Source organism: Cavia porcellus, unplaced genomic scaffold (assembly GCF_034190915.1).
Source record: "Cavia porcellus strain 051 isolate PalLab524CR breed Dunkin Hartley unplaced genomic scaffold, mCavPor4.1 scaffold_26, whole genome shotgun sequence".
Taxonomy (NCBI): domain Eukaryota; kingdom Metazoa; phylum Chordata; class Mammalia; order Rodentia; family Caviidae; genus Cavia; species Cavia porcellus.
In genome coordinates this window covers 12,491,977-12,508,850 of record NW_026947509.1, presented here as the reverse complement: position 1 = coordinate 12,508,850, position 16,874 = coordinate 12,491,977, and positions in this window count along the sequence as shown.

Below are 16,874 nucleotides of genomic sequence, written 5' to 3'. Positions count from 1 at the left end.
GGACCGCCCAGGGCAGGGTTCTTTCTGGGCAAACCTGCGCCCACAAAATCTCTCACGTTCTTTGGGTTCGGATAGCCCAAAGCAGAGATTTTTGGGACCGCCCACACTTAAAGAATGCCTCACTTCCCTTAAAGCCTTGCGCTTTCACGGGCAAAACTGTTACTGACCCCACGTAGACTCCATTCGTAAATCTCTCAGTGACGACTGGAGTTTACGGTTTGGAACCGTAGCCGCCGCGTGGTACCACAAATAAGTGACGACTTTTTTCTGGACCTCCGGTTTTTTTTCTTGCCTGAATCAGTCATGGGGAACGTATTTTCTAACTCCCAAAAGACGCCTTTACGATGCCTAATTTCCAATTTACGTACTCTAAAAATTAAAGGTACCATAAAAACTAAACAACTAACTTTTTACTGCCAGGAGGTCTGGCCAACCTACCCGCTTATCGGCAAGCCTTGGCCTCAGCAAGGAACATTTGACCCCTGCATTCTCAGGAACTTGTACGATTTTTGTCAAGCTGGCAACAAGTTATTAGAACTCCCTTATGTCCAAGCCTTTCTTATTCTGAGAACACGCCCATCTCTCATTAAGTCTTGTGCTCCAGCTGAGATACTTTTAGCTAAGTCTACTGCGCCGCAAACTTTTCCGTCCTGCCCTCCATTGTTTTCCCAGCCACCGTCTGCCTACCACCAAACTTGTTCCCTGCCGTTACCTCCCGCCGGACCGCGCTCTCCTCCCCCTATGCCTGATTCTCTCAGCAGCTCTAATCCCTCTCCATTGCAGATACCTCCCACTGTACGATCGTCTCCCTCTCCGCCTTCCAGGACCCATAACTCTCCCAGCAGCTCTAATCCCTCTGTGTCGCAGTTATCTCCCGATGTTCAATCCTCTCCCCCTCAGTCTCCAGGGACCCATATCTCTCCCAGCAGCTTTAATCCCTCTGTTAGCGCTTCCTCACAGTCTCCGACTTCCTCTCCTGAGAATTCTGTATCCCCTACAGCATTCTCACCGCCTGCCCACCATACTAGGTCTCGGTCGCTATGTCCTTCCAGCAGGTCGCGTGATTGTTTCAGCTTGCGCGGGGAACAGTCGCCATGTTGCAACCCTCTGCCACGTGGCATGGCGCCGCCATGTTCCGGAGGGCCACATGGCGACAGGGCGCCGCCATGTTTTGGGCCACGTGACAGGGCGCCGCCATGTTTCCAGGACCCTTACTGTCAACAGGCGTCTCCTTGTGGATCCTCTTGTGAACTACAACAGCCGCCCTGTTGCAGTGCACATGATGCTTCATTGTGCTGCCGACAGCAGTCCTATAGCTGCAAGGCACACAGTGAGATGCCATCTGCTCGTGTTTCCCAGGGTGACCGGCAGCAGCTCTGTAGCCGCTCTACAGATGATTGCTCACATGCGCCTACCGGAAGGATGGCTGCTCAGTGGCCCTCTGCTCCGGAATCTCCTCAGGCTCTGCTACCGCTTCGGGAGCAAGCTGGCCCCAAAGAGCTTGTTAACATTCATGTGCCTTTTTCCCTTTCTGATCTATCTCAGATTACCCTTAAATTAGGTAGCCTCTCTGTTGACCCACAGAATTATATCAGGCAATTTAAATTTATTACTAATTGTTATGATTTACATTTTAAGGACGTTTATAATGACTCTGGGCCTATAGCTGTGCCAGAGCAGGACAAGCATACTAACTGTAACAAACTTTTAAAACAGGTCCAGGAGGCTAATCAAAACCCAGCTGTGTTCCTAAATTGGCTTTCTAATCCTCGAGCCCTGCAAACAGTTCCAGCTTCGCGCGCTGTGTCGGGCCGCCTCCCAGCCCCTCCCCCATGCGCTGTCCCAGCCCCTCCCTCCCCCATGCACCGTCCTCGTCACCGCCGCCATCTTACCCGTTTCCGGGGGCAGTCCGAGCCCGCCCCTGCGCGCTACATCTCAGCGCTTGCCCCACCCACTGGGCGTGCTCTGCCGGAGCACTGCAAAACAGCAGCTCAAGCAGCAGCTCAGCGGCTCTGCTCAGCCATGCTTTTTTTACAATTTGGCTCCGCTCAAAAGATGCTTTTTTATTACAATTCTCAAACCATTTAATCAAGGTTATTGGCCACCTGATAATTTTACCAGCCTTGTTTATCAATCAAAGCCTTCACCAATCTCCTGTTTAACAACTAAGGTTATAAATTCCTTTTTGCTGGGAACCACTAGCTCTATTTCAAGACAAGGGTTTTCTTCAAAGTTTTATTTTATTTGTCTTGGTTCATACTACTGCAAATAACAACTTTAAAAGTAAATGTGTTCAGAATTTGACAGTATTAGATCAGTTTTGATTGATTTATTCATAAGATTGCTAAACCTTTACTGCAAAATGTTTCCATTAAAGCCTTGTTTGGCAGACTAAAGCTTTTTTGTTAATTCTACGTGTCACCCTATAAAAAAAGTGGTATGCCATCCAGATAAAGCCTGCTCTCTAATCCAAAATGCCAATATTAAATTCCTGCATACTTACTTAATTCTACTATAGTCCAAATCCCAAACAAAAAGGCAAAACTTGACCTTCAAACCTTATAGAGATCTTAATATGGTTTTTTATATTTTTAACACTTGTGACACTTGAAGTTCTGAGACAGGTAAACCTACACAAGGTGGAGCTGCCTGCCCCCTCCATGGACCATGCTCAAATGCAGCAGAAGATACTGGGCAAAAAAATGCCCCATCCTGGCATTCTTTGAGACCTTACTCCAGGGCTACTGGACTGTCCTAGCCACCAGAGAGTGGGTAAGCCATCCTAAGTTCTAGCCCTCATAGGAAATGTCGACACTGCCAGATTCGTCACCGACAGAAAATTGCTGCTGAAGACTGAGGAAGTTCAGGGCAACAACAGCCCCCTTTAAGGTGTCTGTCTCAGATTCCAAGTCGCACTAAAGTCTCAGGTAAGACATTCTCTATATTTGTGGACATAGAGGCCATATATACAGAGTTCTTCCTGAGTATTCAGGCTGCTATATTAAGTCCTCAATCTCTGGGGGTATTGATGGTCAACCTATGCCATTTACAAACAGGGCCTATTTTGTGCAGGTCCCAGTCTTCTCACTTGGTTTATACTTTTTCAGGATACATAAAAGCCTTTCTCATACTTGCTAAAGTTCTGTTACAGCAAATCATTCCAAGGACTACAACCAGGTTACAGTGACCCATGCCTAAATCAAAGTTGCTGGACTGCCATCCTGATTTCACATCACTCAGGCTAAGAGGTGCCCTTCCAACCCTAAATCTGATCATTCTGAGTGGTCATCTCATCTTCTGTCGCCTAACCGTCTCCGTCTCACAAAGGCCGCGCAGCCACAGTTAACAGGCTAAGTCATGTTTTGTTATCCACTTTGGTTCCTAATTTCTTACATTTTATTAATGATCATTTTTACAGCAGGACTCTTTAACAGTATTGCCTACAGACTCCAACATCATGCATACCAGAGACAAGCCTCACCAACCTACCGTCTTAACTTTTATGCTTTCAGATGGGGGAGTAATCACCTCTCATAACTCCACTCCTCCTAACCCCATGTTTAATTTTCAGAATTCTGCCTTACTGTAGAAATGCTTCTACCTCAACATGATCCTGATAGAATGATATGTCTAAATCAAAGGCACCTTTCCCTCTACCTCACCTGGGTCCTTAAATATGACAGTGCCATGTCTCCTCATAACATCTTGTCTCTTTGTTTTTCCAGTCTGACATACGTGCATTCACCAGTGAAGTTGTCCTGGCCAAAACACCTGGCACCAGCATCTACCTGGGCATCAACCTTCATCCCGTCGACTCCCCTAGGCTCCAGTACAGCGCCCTTTGCCAGCAGGAAGTAGTTAAAGAGAGAAATCTTCGCCCCTTTTCATAATAACCATAAGACGGGATATGAAAGGTTTGGCCCAGACAGGACACTGTAGCCAGGAAAGCCACAACTGGAAGCAGGAAGCCCCATCTTGCCCTGCCCCTAGGAAGTTACCTGTGACGCCATCTTCCCGCCCCTGGGAATTTACATATGGCGCCAAACCTAGGACCAATGGGCTACCTGTGTATCCCTAATGCCCGCCTTAGGTTCCACCCCAAACCGAGGCTATTTACAGGCCCCCACGCCGCGTGTCCGCCGGAGAGATCGTCGGACGCCAGCGGTGGGGTGCCGGTCATCTCTCTCCGTGTTCTCAGAATAAAGGCCGCTTTTTATTTTATATTTCTCATCTTTTGTTAATATTTTTCATCTTTTGGAAATAACTCTATCAGAAAGAGCCTCCCAGGTCACAGACTCTAGCTCTTCCCTCATTTGTAAAATCCAGATCATCACACGAGGCACAAGAGCTCCATGAGCACCAACTGGTGCACATGGGCAAAGTGTCCCCAAAGCCTTAGGGGGATGACATGGAAAGAAGTCGTTTTGTTCACTCTTATGTGGAACTGATGACGTGACTATCGGGACCTTGAGGCCAAGCCGCACCTTTTCCTCCACTGGATCTGGTTTAATATTCCTTCCTACCTCCTTGTTTATCTCGTTGGCTTGTATTTGGGTGGTTGCTGGGAAATGACGGTGTAAGTTCACTGAACGCTGAAGGTGCCTTTCTCAACAGTTGGTCCCTGAACAGATTGGGTCCACATCTCCTCAGATGCAAATTAAAAATACAGATACTTCAGCCCCACCCCAGAGGTGCTGAGTCAGAAATGCAGGGTCAGGCCCTTCAACTGGTATGATCTTTGGTGCCCAGGTAAGGCGGGTGCACTCTCAAAACACCACAGTCAGTGTCAGGTGAAAAACCTCATTTAATTCCCGGAAGGCCTAGGAGGTGGGAATTAATATCTTTACAGATGAGGAATGTGGGGTTGGAGCAGCCATTGGCTAGCCCCAGGTCATCAAGAGAACCCCAGGTCTGCATAGCCCCCTCCACTGCCCCCCTTCCCCTCACGACTGCAAACCTCCCTCAAGTGGATTTTGCTCCCAGGGGAACAGGCAGCCCCTGGGCAGCAAGAGTCACTGGATGGAACCATTGTTATTTTACTTGGTTTGCAAGACCAGCGGGACTGATGTCATTTATACAAATAGGGCCAATTAGCACCCGGACTGTCCCTTTGCCGAGTGTGAGCCACAAGGTATCATTACCAGTTCTCAAATACTCCTGCGCTATACACACGCAGGAGTTTCAGAGCACTGAGGCTTGGTGTGGTGACTGAGGATGACGATTCAATCCATAACGTATGGAGTTCCTACTGCGTGAACAGGGATTGGCAATGCCTCTTTCCCACCCGTATTATCACGCCTCTGGGGGAAGAGGGTGGGGTGGGCGCTGGGGTTGGAACATGGGTAAACCCTATCTCCGGGCCTTATGGTGTAGGAGAACATCGCGGCCTAGAGTCTTTGTGCTAAAGGTCAAAGCCAGGAACAGGGTCTGGCCCGACCCTGAAGCTGCTTTCTCACTAATCTGCACGGAACCAGAAGACATCAAAGTCAGGCAACTCAGGCCCTAACCTGGGACTCGCTCGGGGTAGGCGCGCCGGCGGCCGCGCGGTGGCGCTGTGAGCCAGGCGACCCGGGGACCTTCCGAACCCTTCGGGGACCGAGGAACCGGGCCCCGGACCCACGGGGACCCCACAGCCCTACCCCTACAAGCCGACACCGAGGCTTTGGGCTGCGGCTGCCGAGGGTGCCCCCTCTTCTCTAAGCTGCTCTCACGGCTGGAGCTGCGGCTCGGAGCACACGACCCAGAGGTGACCGGGGACTGCAGGCGACGGGCCGGCGCACCTCCCGCCCGCTCCTCCTTCCTGGCTCCTCCCAGCTGGGCTCGGAGTCCCAGCCCCCTCGAGGCTCAAAGCACGCTTGTAATTTGTGGGTTTTGAACATTATGCAACCAAACAATAAAAATGACCTCTTTGCTGTAAGTTATGTTCCTCCTTGAAAACCCAGCCATCAGAGTTCAGCTTTTTACCCAAAATAAATTATAAATAGGAGAAAGAGCCCCACGCGCGACTGCAGTCACCGCTTTCCCAAAGTCTTTCCCATCATTTAACAAACGACACATATGGGCATGAACTTGTGTGTGCTCGCGTGCTCCTGGAAAGGTGGAAGCCACGTTTAAAGCCTCTCTTTTCTCATCCATAAGATGGGAATGGTAGTAACAGCCAGGATGGGAAGATTAAGCACCTACGAGGTGCAATTGAATTAAATTTTTTAATATTAATTACACTAATAGATACCTTGCCATTCATCAACTCTCAAAATACTCCATCTCAGGCAGGGGATGTAGCTCAGCCTGCCTGGCAAGTGTGAGGTCATGAACTCGATTGCCAAAACAAAAACCACTTAATCTCGCTCAGACACACTTTTCACCTCTTTGTGAAGCAGTTCTGAAGTCCTCTTGCATGGGTGTCTTTAGCTACATTACTGTGGCTGTCTCCATGTCTCAAGTGGATTAAGCGTGTTTATCTTTCATGGTCATTTTCTTCAGGCCAGAGTCAGAAATGCCACAGCTCCAGAGCTCATGAACAAGGAGGATGAGGACACGCTGGTGTTTTCAGGAGCCTGCATTCCAGGGCTTGGACTGGGCAAGCAGTGGTCATTGTACTGTTTTTCACACCTGGTAAAGACATTCATGAGACAGGACTTCAGGAACTGCCTCAGAACACGGCAAGAATGGTGAGAGGGTCTGCTAAGAGCAATGTGGGAGGGGGTTTTGGGGAGGGGAATTTGATGGCAATGTGTCTTTTACCGTAAAAGAAACTTTTAACATTCTCTGTATATGTTGATCACCCGCCATGTATGTTGATCTCCCTGGGTATAAATCATTCAGAATATCCCCTTGACTCAGAGTGCTTAATAACTGTGAGTATTTCTTTTTTTTTTTTATTTTTTTATTTTATTTTATTTTATTTTTGTGTGTGTGTGTGTCTTTTGAGACGGGGTCTCCTATGCAGTCCAGGCTGGCCTTGAGCTCACTTTGTAGCCTAGGCTGGTCTCGAACTTGCAACGATCCTCCTGCCTCAGCCTTCTGAGTGCTGGGATTACAGGTTGTAAGCCACCACGCCTGGCAACTGTGAATATTTCTATCATTTCCTTTCCTCTAGCACCCTGTACACTCGTCATTTGCCTTTGGCTGAGTGGTGGCTGAGTGTTTCTGGCTGACATAAAGAAGTTCCCACCGTGGAAATCGGGGCCTCAAATAATCTCTGTCCTCAGGACCTCCCAGCACGGGCCTAGCCTGCTGCCCGCTAAGTAGAGTGGGCCCTGGTGACTGGCACAGATGGCTGGCTTCAGTTCTGCCTTCCTCCGGCCTTGCTCCCTGGTGGCTTCTTGTCTGCAGGGGGTGATTAAAACTACGGTTGATGCTTAAATTTTAAAAATTTATTACCATAAAAGACAATGAATCCTCAGAATCCTCCTCCTTGCCTGGAACGAGCTTACTGTGTCATTCTTGCCACTGTCTAAAGCAGCTCTGGGAATCCTCTACTGCATCTTCACAAGGTATGAGCACAGGAGATGTGGAAGGCCGCTGCCAAATACCATCCAGCAGAAGGACAGGCTGGTCGGAGGACAGGCCTGTTGAAGGATAGGCCCATAGAAAGGCTCATGGGGACTGGGGATTTAGCTCAGAGGCATAAGCGCCTGCCTTGCAAGCAGGCAGCTGTGAGTTCGATCCCTGGTACCGATAATAAAGAAAAAAGGAAAAAAAAAAAAAAAGAAAGGCTCGTCATAACCCTACTCCAGGATCTGCCATTCGGGGCTGCTGATCTTCCCCAGAGTCAAAATGATTGTGAGAGGTGAATGTTTTGAACCGACGCAGAGCAGGTCCCGAGGGGCCCCCAGGGTTTTACCTTCCTAGACCAAAAGTCGTCTGCAGCAGGGAGGGATGAGCCTCTAGCAGCCTAGAGAGGCGCTGGTTCCCCGCCAAGGCCGCTAAAGCAGGGGAGAACCTGGTTCTAGACCCCAAATGACAGTGTGAAACTCTTGCTTGTGCTGTGTGTGGCCTGCAGGTGACGAGTCTGTAAACATCTGCGTCTGAAATTCTTTGACGATTTCTCTCCCAGTTCTCTTGCTTTTTCACATCTAGGAGTAAGGTTTTCTGCAACATGGCTCAGTCTCGCCTGCTTGGCCCTTGGCCTGCGCCTGCAGCACATTCATGCCATGTATGTTGACTGAATACCCAACACACTGACTCCAGGACCTTTAATCAACTTGAACCTGACTCAGGTCTTGAAAGACACTGCCACTGAACACATTGGCTTCCTTCAGAGGCCCCCATCACGGTGCACCTGACACTATTAAAAAGCTAACCACAAATGCAAATGAGCGTCGGGGGTGAGAGGCCAGGCTCCAGAAAGTGCTGCTTCTGGTGCCCGCGGGAGGAGGGCATCCGGGGTGCAGGAGGGGTGGCACTGTCCCTGAAAAGGATGCCCTTTGACAAAGTGGAAGAGGGTGTGGTTTCAGGCCCTAACCGACCCTTTCCTGGTTCTGGTCCTCGCTTGAGTCACCCCAGAGTTCCCCTGCCGGCAGCGGGGAACATTCCAGCCAGCGGCCAGCGGCCTTTCTCGGGAAACGAGCCGAGTTCCTGGAAAACATCACCGGGGAGCGAGAGCCAGTCCTCCGCGTCCGGCTCTGCGCGCAGCTGCAAAGAGCAGAGAGCGCGGGCTCCCGCTGACTTCTGCTGTCCCGGAGAGGACGCGGCCAGAGGGGAAAGAGCCAGGGCTGCGTCCTTTCTCGCCGGGGTCCTAACCCTGCGGGTGGGGAAGGCACCTAAACCTCGGTCCCGACATTCCTTCAAGACCCGCCCTCGTGCAGCTGTTTGCAGGAGGCCTAGAACTCTCGGTTTACTTTCTTTTTTTATAATGCTTTTTCTTCGAAACCAGTGTTTTTTCCCTCTCCCAAAACTAGTGACGTTGGAATCCTTGTGTAAGAAATTAAAAAGCTATTATCCTTTGCTGGTTTGGAAATTTTAATCATGCAATCAAAAGCGTAATTGCTGATACCTCACGCAGTTTGACCTTTTTAGTACCCTCGCTTTACTAATTAGAATCTTAAAGCCAGAAAATAAGTAAAATATCCAAATCCACATAAATAGCCCAGGGCCCAGGATACCACTTCCAGGAGCTTAGGAAAATATTTTAAGTTCTTTTAAGATCAGCAGAAAAAGATGAATTTTAGGTCAAAAGCAAGTGTTTTAATATACTAGTGAACCTCTTTTCTACTCACACAGTGATATAAATTTTATTATTTTAGAAGCAGGCACTGGAAGGAGAAAGCGAGTAATAACTTTGGGTACTGGGGTGCCCCATGGGCTGAACAAAGGGCCCAGACCTCCAGCCCCTCCCCCAGGGAGCCAGGCCCACCTCCTAACACTCAGAAATGTTTAAGGAAGGCTTGGACCTGGTGGGTCACCTGAGGCTTCCTGAGGGAGCTGGGACTGGAGCAGAGAGAGGGTTGACACAGAAAGAAAGGTGCCAGGCATCCTAGAACACCTCTAATCCCAGCATGCTAGGAGGCTGAGGCAGGAGGATCCCAAATGTGAGCCAGCTTGGGCAATTTAGTAAGGCTCTGTCTCAAAACCAAGTCAAATCAAATAAACAAAAAGGGACTGGAGATATAGCTCGGTGTGAAGGGCTCAATCATCAGTGGGGTGGGGACAGGAAAAAAGTAGAGAGATGAGAAAGTGGGAACAATTTGAGCCACAAGGGATTCGCTGCATGGGGAGGGATTGTTAAAATTCTGTTTCAAAACTATTGTTGGATTTTATTCTTTGACATTTCCCATCAAAGACCTGCATCTAAGGATTACTTCTGTTTTCTTCCATGAGTACTAATTAAGGCTCAACTGTTATTTGAAACTCACAGATAATTTATCTAACATAATAGAAAGGGAAACAGGACTTTTGTTTACTGGTCTTTCCTGTTAGTGATTAACTAATGCTCATTCCCTAGCACTGAATGTCCACCAGTAACAAGCAAATGGTCCAAAAGTTTTCACTTCCTTATTTTTGCACCAAAACCATATACCATGCACTTCAGTTTCCATGGAGCAGAGGGATGGTTTACAAACAAAATTCCTGGGAACTAAGGCTTGAAAAAGATGGCTCAAGGGTTAAGGGAAAAACAAAGGTTTTCAGAAAAAAAGGAATTTATAGTTTTTTTTTTGCCATGAAAACTACCAGAAAAGTAAATAACATGTGGGATTCGTCTGTTCTCTGCCTTCTAGGAATAATCCAGCAAGAAGATTTTATTGTTATTTTTTTTAAAGAGAAGTAAAGCAAAAAAAATGGCAAGAATGGAAAATGATAGGAAAAGCCAGACATCCCCAGGGCAAGATCGAGACCGTGGAGCCAAAGTCGTAGCACGGCCACCCTGCACCCTGGGTTGGCAGAATGATGTGACACCCAGCAGGTAGGTCCCTGAGCGCTCTGGAGACGTTTCTGGAGAGCTGGTGTGAGTCTTTGGGAGGAAGCAGCTTGTGTTCCAGGTCTGCACTCACGTGGGCCGCTCAGCTGCCCCTAAGGCACCTCCGCTCTCTCCTGCCACTCGTCGCCATGCTGGATCCCAAGGAAAAGCCGAGGCTTGAGGGCTGGGGAGCCCAGGCTAGGTCTTCCTCACTGTGGAGAGGTGGGGGGGAAGCTGTGTACCCCAGATGCCTTCTTGGCCATCTGTGGTTTCACCTGATGAGCAGAGATAATTCCTGAGAGCAGGGCACTTTCTAACACATTCCACGGTCATTATCTCACTTAACCGTCCAAGTAGCGGAGCCGGGTCAGTAGGGACCATTGATCCTGCTACTGGGGGAGGAGCCCAGGCGCTGGGTGCAGGTAGCCCTCCTGCCCTCCCCGGGGCAAAGCACCTTCTTGCTACTCAGCCCCCATCCCCGAGGCCCGGCAAGGAAATTCCTTCCAAGGGTCCTCAGTGTTTTCTGCTCCTGCCTCACTCAGGCTGTTGGTTCCTCTTAAGCCCAGGCTGGCTTTGCCAGTTTCCTTCATGTCTGGCTCCAGGGTGTGCAATAGTAGAAGATGGCTGGGGCAAACTGGCCAACTAATGGTGGGAAAGGAGTGCAAGGTCGTAAAACACAGAGGACATGTGCAGAACACAGGGCACAAAAGGACCCCGGGACTCCGGAGCACTGTACCAGGAACCAGTCAGAAAGTGGTCTTTTCAGTCCTTCCTTGGAGGCAGGGGCTTGTGCAGGGCCAATCAGAAAAGTGCTATTTTTCAGTCCTCCTGTTCGCATCTGGCCACAAGCCCAGTGAGGCCTTGCAGGGAGCAGTCTACATCTGGTTCCAGGCTAAGGGAGTTTTAACTGGATGACTGTCATGGTGCCTTATTTGCATTGAGAGAAGCCAATCCCGGAGTTTTGGATACAGAAGAGCCCCTTTCCATCCCCGTGGGCTGCCGAGTGTCTTCTCACCGCCAGCTCTTATTCTGTAGCACGCACTTCTTTTCCACCTTCATTAAAGATGCCTTTCCACTGCCTTTTCTCTGTGTCTTGTCTGGTAACAGGTGGACACTGAGTGAATGCCCCAGTGCCTGCACTGTGACGGTTATGTTAGCTCTGCACTCCTGATCCCCAAACTATGCACAACCTTGACAGAAAGCAAAGCCCTGACACTTTTTAATGTTTAATTTACTTTTGCAAAACTTGAGGTTGCAGCCAAACATGTGGTGGTGCACAACTGTAATCCCAGCACTCAGGAGGCTGCGGCGGGAGGATCCCAGTGAGTTCAAGACCAGCCTGTTACAAAGTGAAATTCTGTCTCAAAAAAGAAACTGAGGTTGCCCTCCCTATCTCAGTTATTCTAAATTATTGAGATGACCTAAAAGAATGTATTGAATCTTCTGCATTCAAAGTTTGGGCCCTGGGTAAACAGCTTCTGGCATCCCCTGGTAGCCATGGGAACACAGAATCTCTACCCTAGGCCCTGACTCCGGGGCCAGGACCTACAATGAGGCAAGGTCTCTGGAGCTTCTGTGGCACTGCAGGAAGGCTGGAGAAGCCCCGTGCTGGACACTTCTTGCTAGATAAAGACTTTGCCAGCTGGACTTTGCCCCCGGTGATGCTCCCAGGACCTGACTCCCTCTGAGCTCCAGGTTGCACCCTAAGGGCGGCCAGCACAGCCTCCCTGAGGCTGGGGTGGTGCAGGGAGGGCACAACCTGGGGCTGGAGGCCAGGCGTGGGTGGGTGACGCATCTTGACCTTGCCAGCAGTCTTGAGTGACCCGCTGAATTCCTCTTTCTTGATGCTAGGGAAAGGAGGAAGCCCTCACAGATGTCTTGCTCTGTGACAATCTCTGCTCCCACCCCTTATGCCCTCATCAGTGTCACGGAGAGGTCCCACTAGTCCTGCAACCAAGTTCTTTTCCTTTTTTTTTCTTTTAGTACCAAAGATGAAACTCAGCGCTAGTGCACTGGGTAAGCCCTCTACCAGGAACTGATGCTCCAGAACTGTATGCTGGGACAGGACCTCCCTGAATTGCTCAGGCTGGCCCTGAATTTGAGACTCATCTCAGCCCCCACCCTCAGCAGGTGCGCAGCAGCACAGCCAGCTGTTAGCTCCTCTCCTGAGAAAGTTTGTGTACAACCCAAAAGTTCCTTTGGAAGGCGGCCTTTATTGTAACTTGGTAGCTGAGTCAAACTCGAAACATGACATCCACGGCATGATTAATAGGAACAAAAGAAACTGGGGAAACCCTATGTGTTTAACAATATTGCTTTAGTAAGTTAGAGAATATTGACACCATATGAATGAACTCCAGCGGTGTCTGAGATGTTTCGTGTGGGCAAGCAGTGTAGAGTACCGTCTCAGAAATGGCTAAGCGTGGAGGGGGAAGTCCTCTCATGTATGTGGGTCTGTGCATAGGATGTTTCCGGTTATATGTGCTAGAAACTGGAATCCACTGCTTCTAATTAAGGGTCTAATTACAGAGTTGCAGGGGGAGACTTAGTTCTATTCTGTGTTACTTGGTTACTTGTGAATTTTTTAATTGTATGTGTACACACGTTCCATTCTAAACTCCCAAAGGATTACACGGTCATTTAAAGTTACAATTATTATGAGCTGGGCATGGTTGCACACACCTATAATCCCAAACTCTTGGGAGGGTGAGACAAGAGGATTGTTGTAAGTTTGAGACCAGCCTGGGCTACAAAGTGAGCTCAAGCTCAGCCTGAACTGCACAGCAAGACTGTATCTCAAAAAGACCAAAAAATAAATAAAATAAAATAAAATAAAATAAAATGTTATGATTATGAAGATCAAGGAAGTAATATTTATGGAAACATTTTGTGATGTAAAAAGATGAAAGCAAGGATCAAAGTGAGTGAAGCATTCTAATTTCAGTTGCGTCAAGAGATGCAAATAAAAGAGAAAGAAAATCGACTTTATTGAAGGATGAACAGAAAACGAAAATGAGTCTGGGTGCTAATGACGCGGTAGAGCTGACCCCAGCCTGACACCAGCTTCTTTTATATTTCACACATCTTGCCTTAAGGCAACTATCGGGGAATTTTCTGTTATCGGTAGCTGAAAATAATTCTAATTGCTCCAAAAACCACCTAGCACTTTTGTGTCTTTATGCATGTTTGATTAAGGACAACATTTTAATTTTAAAAAGATCTTTATGCCAAAGTTTGACAGAAACAGTTCAAAGAAACACACCTCATACCAATATCCGGCATGATCATAGACACAAAATTTCTTAGCCAAAATATGATAAATCGAATCTAGCAGTATAAAAGAGAGTAATTCATGACCACATGAAAGTTATCACAAAAGGCTGATTCAGCATTCAAAAATCAGTGTAATTCTGTCAGGCATAGTGGCACATGCTTGTAATCCCCAGACGTGGGAGGCTGAGGCAGGAGGGTCACTATGAGTTAAGGCAGCCTGGGCTATATAGTAAGCTCAAGGTCAGCCTAGGTTACATAGCAAAACCCTCAAAAAAAACAAAACAACAACAAAAATCAATGTCAGGCCAGGGGTTTAGCTCAGAAGCACAAGCACCTGCCTGGCAAATTCGAGGTCATGAGTTTGATCCCCAGTATCAAAAAAAAAAGAAAAGAAAAGAAAAATCAATGTCATTCTTCCAATTAATCGAATACACGATAAAAATCAAATAATCTCAATAGGTACGAAAAGAACTCTCAACAAAATTAAATATTGATTAAAAACTCTCAACAAACAAAGAACAGAAGAAAACTTTTCAAACGATAAACTGGAAAACACAGGAGCTAACAGTGTCCTTCTGGTGGAAGACATTTCCCGCACACCAGGAGACAAACATTAACACATCTGCCAACCTTACACTCGCCTGGCCAGCCAGAAGGTGTGCAGAGACGGAAAGGGCACAGAAGTTGGGAGGGGAAAAGTAAAACTTCCTCTATTTACAGGAAACAATCGCCTGTGTAGGAAATCCTACAGTGTCTTCAGGAAAGAAAACCTACTTTCACAGGGTTAAGGGACAGAGGGCATCAAAACCAACTGCCATTTGCATATGGCTGGAACTTGAAGATCTTAAATAAAATAAACCACTTTTTCTTTTTTGTTTGCCTTTTCTTTCCTCCTTTCCCTTCCAGGAAGGTCCTCCACCTACAGATCGAGGAAGGTAAAGTGAAACATACTCAGGGAACGAACAAAGGATGTCAGGGAAGCAACAAAGGATGCTGAGTCGCACAGAGCCTTGCAAGAGTGGGGAGCCATTGCCCCATCTAGGCCTGAAGGAGAAGATGGGGTTCCGGGACCAGAGCAGGCACCTGACCCGGGAGAGGCTTTCCTCAGTCAGGTTCCCGTGGGGGAGGGAGGAGCACGCAGCACACAGCACCCAGCACCCCCCAGCTCCTCTAGTTGTGGGGCTGGAAGGCAGCCACGAGGGCGTGTGGGAGAGAAGGTGGACAGTGCACCGGGTGTGTGGCTTTCGGGGCGATGCAGCCAAACCAGGGTGCCACATCTGGAACAGCTGTGTCGCTGTGTCAGGCAGCCACACATTCGAGTAACTCTGTATGGCAAAGAAAAAAAAAAAAGAAAGAAAGCCCAGCTATGGTCCTGGGATCCCCAGTCCTACCCCACAGGGACTGTCCCTGGCACACATGGCTGGCATCCTGGCCTGGCCTGGTCTCAGTGGTGAGAGGAGCGGGTCAGGCCATGTGACCCCAAGCCCTCCCCACGAGGGACCCTGGGCTGCATGGTCAGTGATCTGGCCCAGGCAGACAGGGATATGCCTGGGGCCGGGTGAGGGGCTCCTGAACCTGGCCAGCATCTAGGGCTCCCCTCTTCCAGCGAACCCAGGGGACGTGCAGAGGCAACCAGGGACTTTCTTAAACGTACTTTTCACTGTGGTGAGGCACATTCAAAAAGAAAGCAGCATGCACTCATCTCCAGAGAGCGGCAGCCTTGCAGAGCTGCGTGGCTGCAGCTCCCCAACTGGGCCCCCCCACTCAGTTCCTGATAACTGAAGAAGAAACTCAAACAGCAAAAGGGAAGTCTCCAGTCTCCTACAGGGTATCAAATCCTGTTTCTAGATGGTTTCAGTTCTTAAAGACACAGGATTCCATATTTTCTCACCCAATAAGCTGGAAGCAGAGAGACTTCAGTGACCACCAACCGCATGTGCACAACCTGGGGGGTGAGATGCGGGTGCACCACAGAGGCTCTCTGAAACTCTGGGCTGAAAAGGGGGTCCCGCTATTTCTGAAACGCATCATCTTTCTTCCTCATGGGAAGAATGGTCCGGGCAGGTGCACAGATGGGCTCAGTCTGCTCCGTGCCCCCCATGTCTTTCTGCTTTTACTCTCCTGGTTTTCTCTGGGGTCAGATGACTCAGAGGCTGCAGAGCTTGGTTCTCATTGGAGAGGAGCTGCGTGTGTGCCCGCCGGTGTCAGGCTCCCTGGCTTCAGGGCCTCAAGGAGCTCCTGGTTCCTCGGTGCCCTGACCACAGGGACAACAGTCAGAGGTTGGGAACTCGCTGCCTTCACAGCATTCATTCACAAGCACAGGTTCAGGTATGCATTCTGCAGAGCTGATTAGAGAAGATAGGACACCAGAGAGGACAAGAGAGACCAAGAGAAAAAGAAGACAAAGAAAAGGTGGCTGTGGTGTGTTAGGAAGGGTCTCCATGCATGGGAAAATCTGCAACAAAGAAAGAAAAGGTGCCAAGTCCACAGGCGGAGGATGGGAGATGTTGCCACAGATTTCCTTTAAGCCCCAGAAGTTTTCTCATGGAAGCAGATCCTAGAACAGATGCAGAAAACATAACTGTGTGTCTAGCGCATAGAGGGATCCAGTCATTCATGTAGGCACTTATTTAAAATAAGAATAAGCTGGGGGTAAGAATAGGCTGGGGTAAGAAAAATAAAACAACACTCATTATTTAAAAGGGGCTGGGGATTTCGCTCAGCAGCATAAGCATCTGCCTGGCAAGTGAGTTGTGAGTTCGATCCCCAGTACCAGAAAAAAGCAAAAAAGAATAGTCTGAGATGCGTGGTGGGCAGGGTCACCAGAAGCGCCTAAAAAGTGCATTCAATCAAATTGTTGGGCAACACAGGTTTCTAGGGAAAATCGTTCACCCTGCAGTTTGGAGAATGCTTAGGAGTTGGCTAGGAAATGAGAGGGAAGAAAGGCAGTCAAATATGAAGACTGATGCAGGGTGAGGGACCCCAGCACAGAGGGACAGGTGAGCTCCTCAGACCCCTGAAATGGAACTTCTCACCCCGCTGCGTGGCTCTCTGGGTGTTCGTGTGCTCCTTGGCAGAATTTATCATTGTCCAACAACATAATTTCAAGAGAAGGCAAAAGCATAGCTCTTATTCAGATACAAACTGAACAGGTATTAATGTTTTTATTTATGTGAGGCATATGCAGTAGCACCTGCCAGTC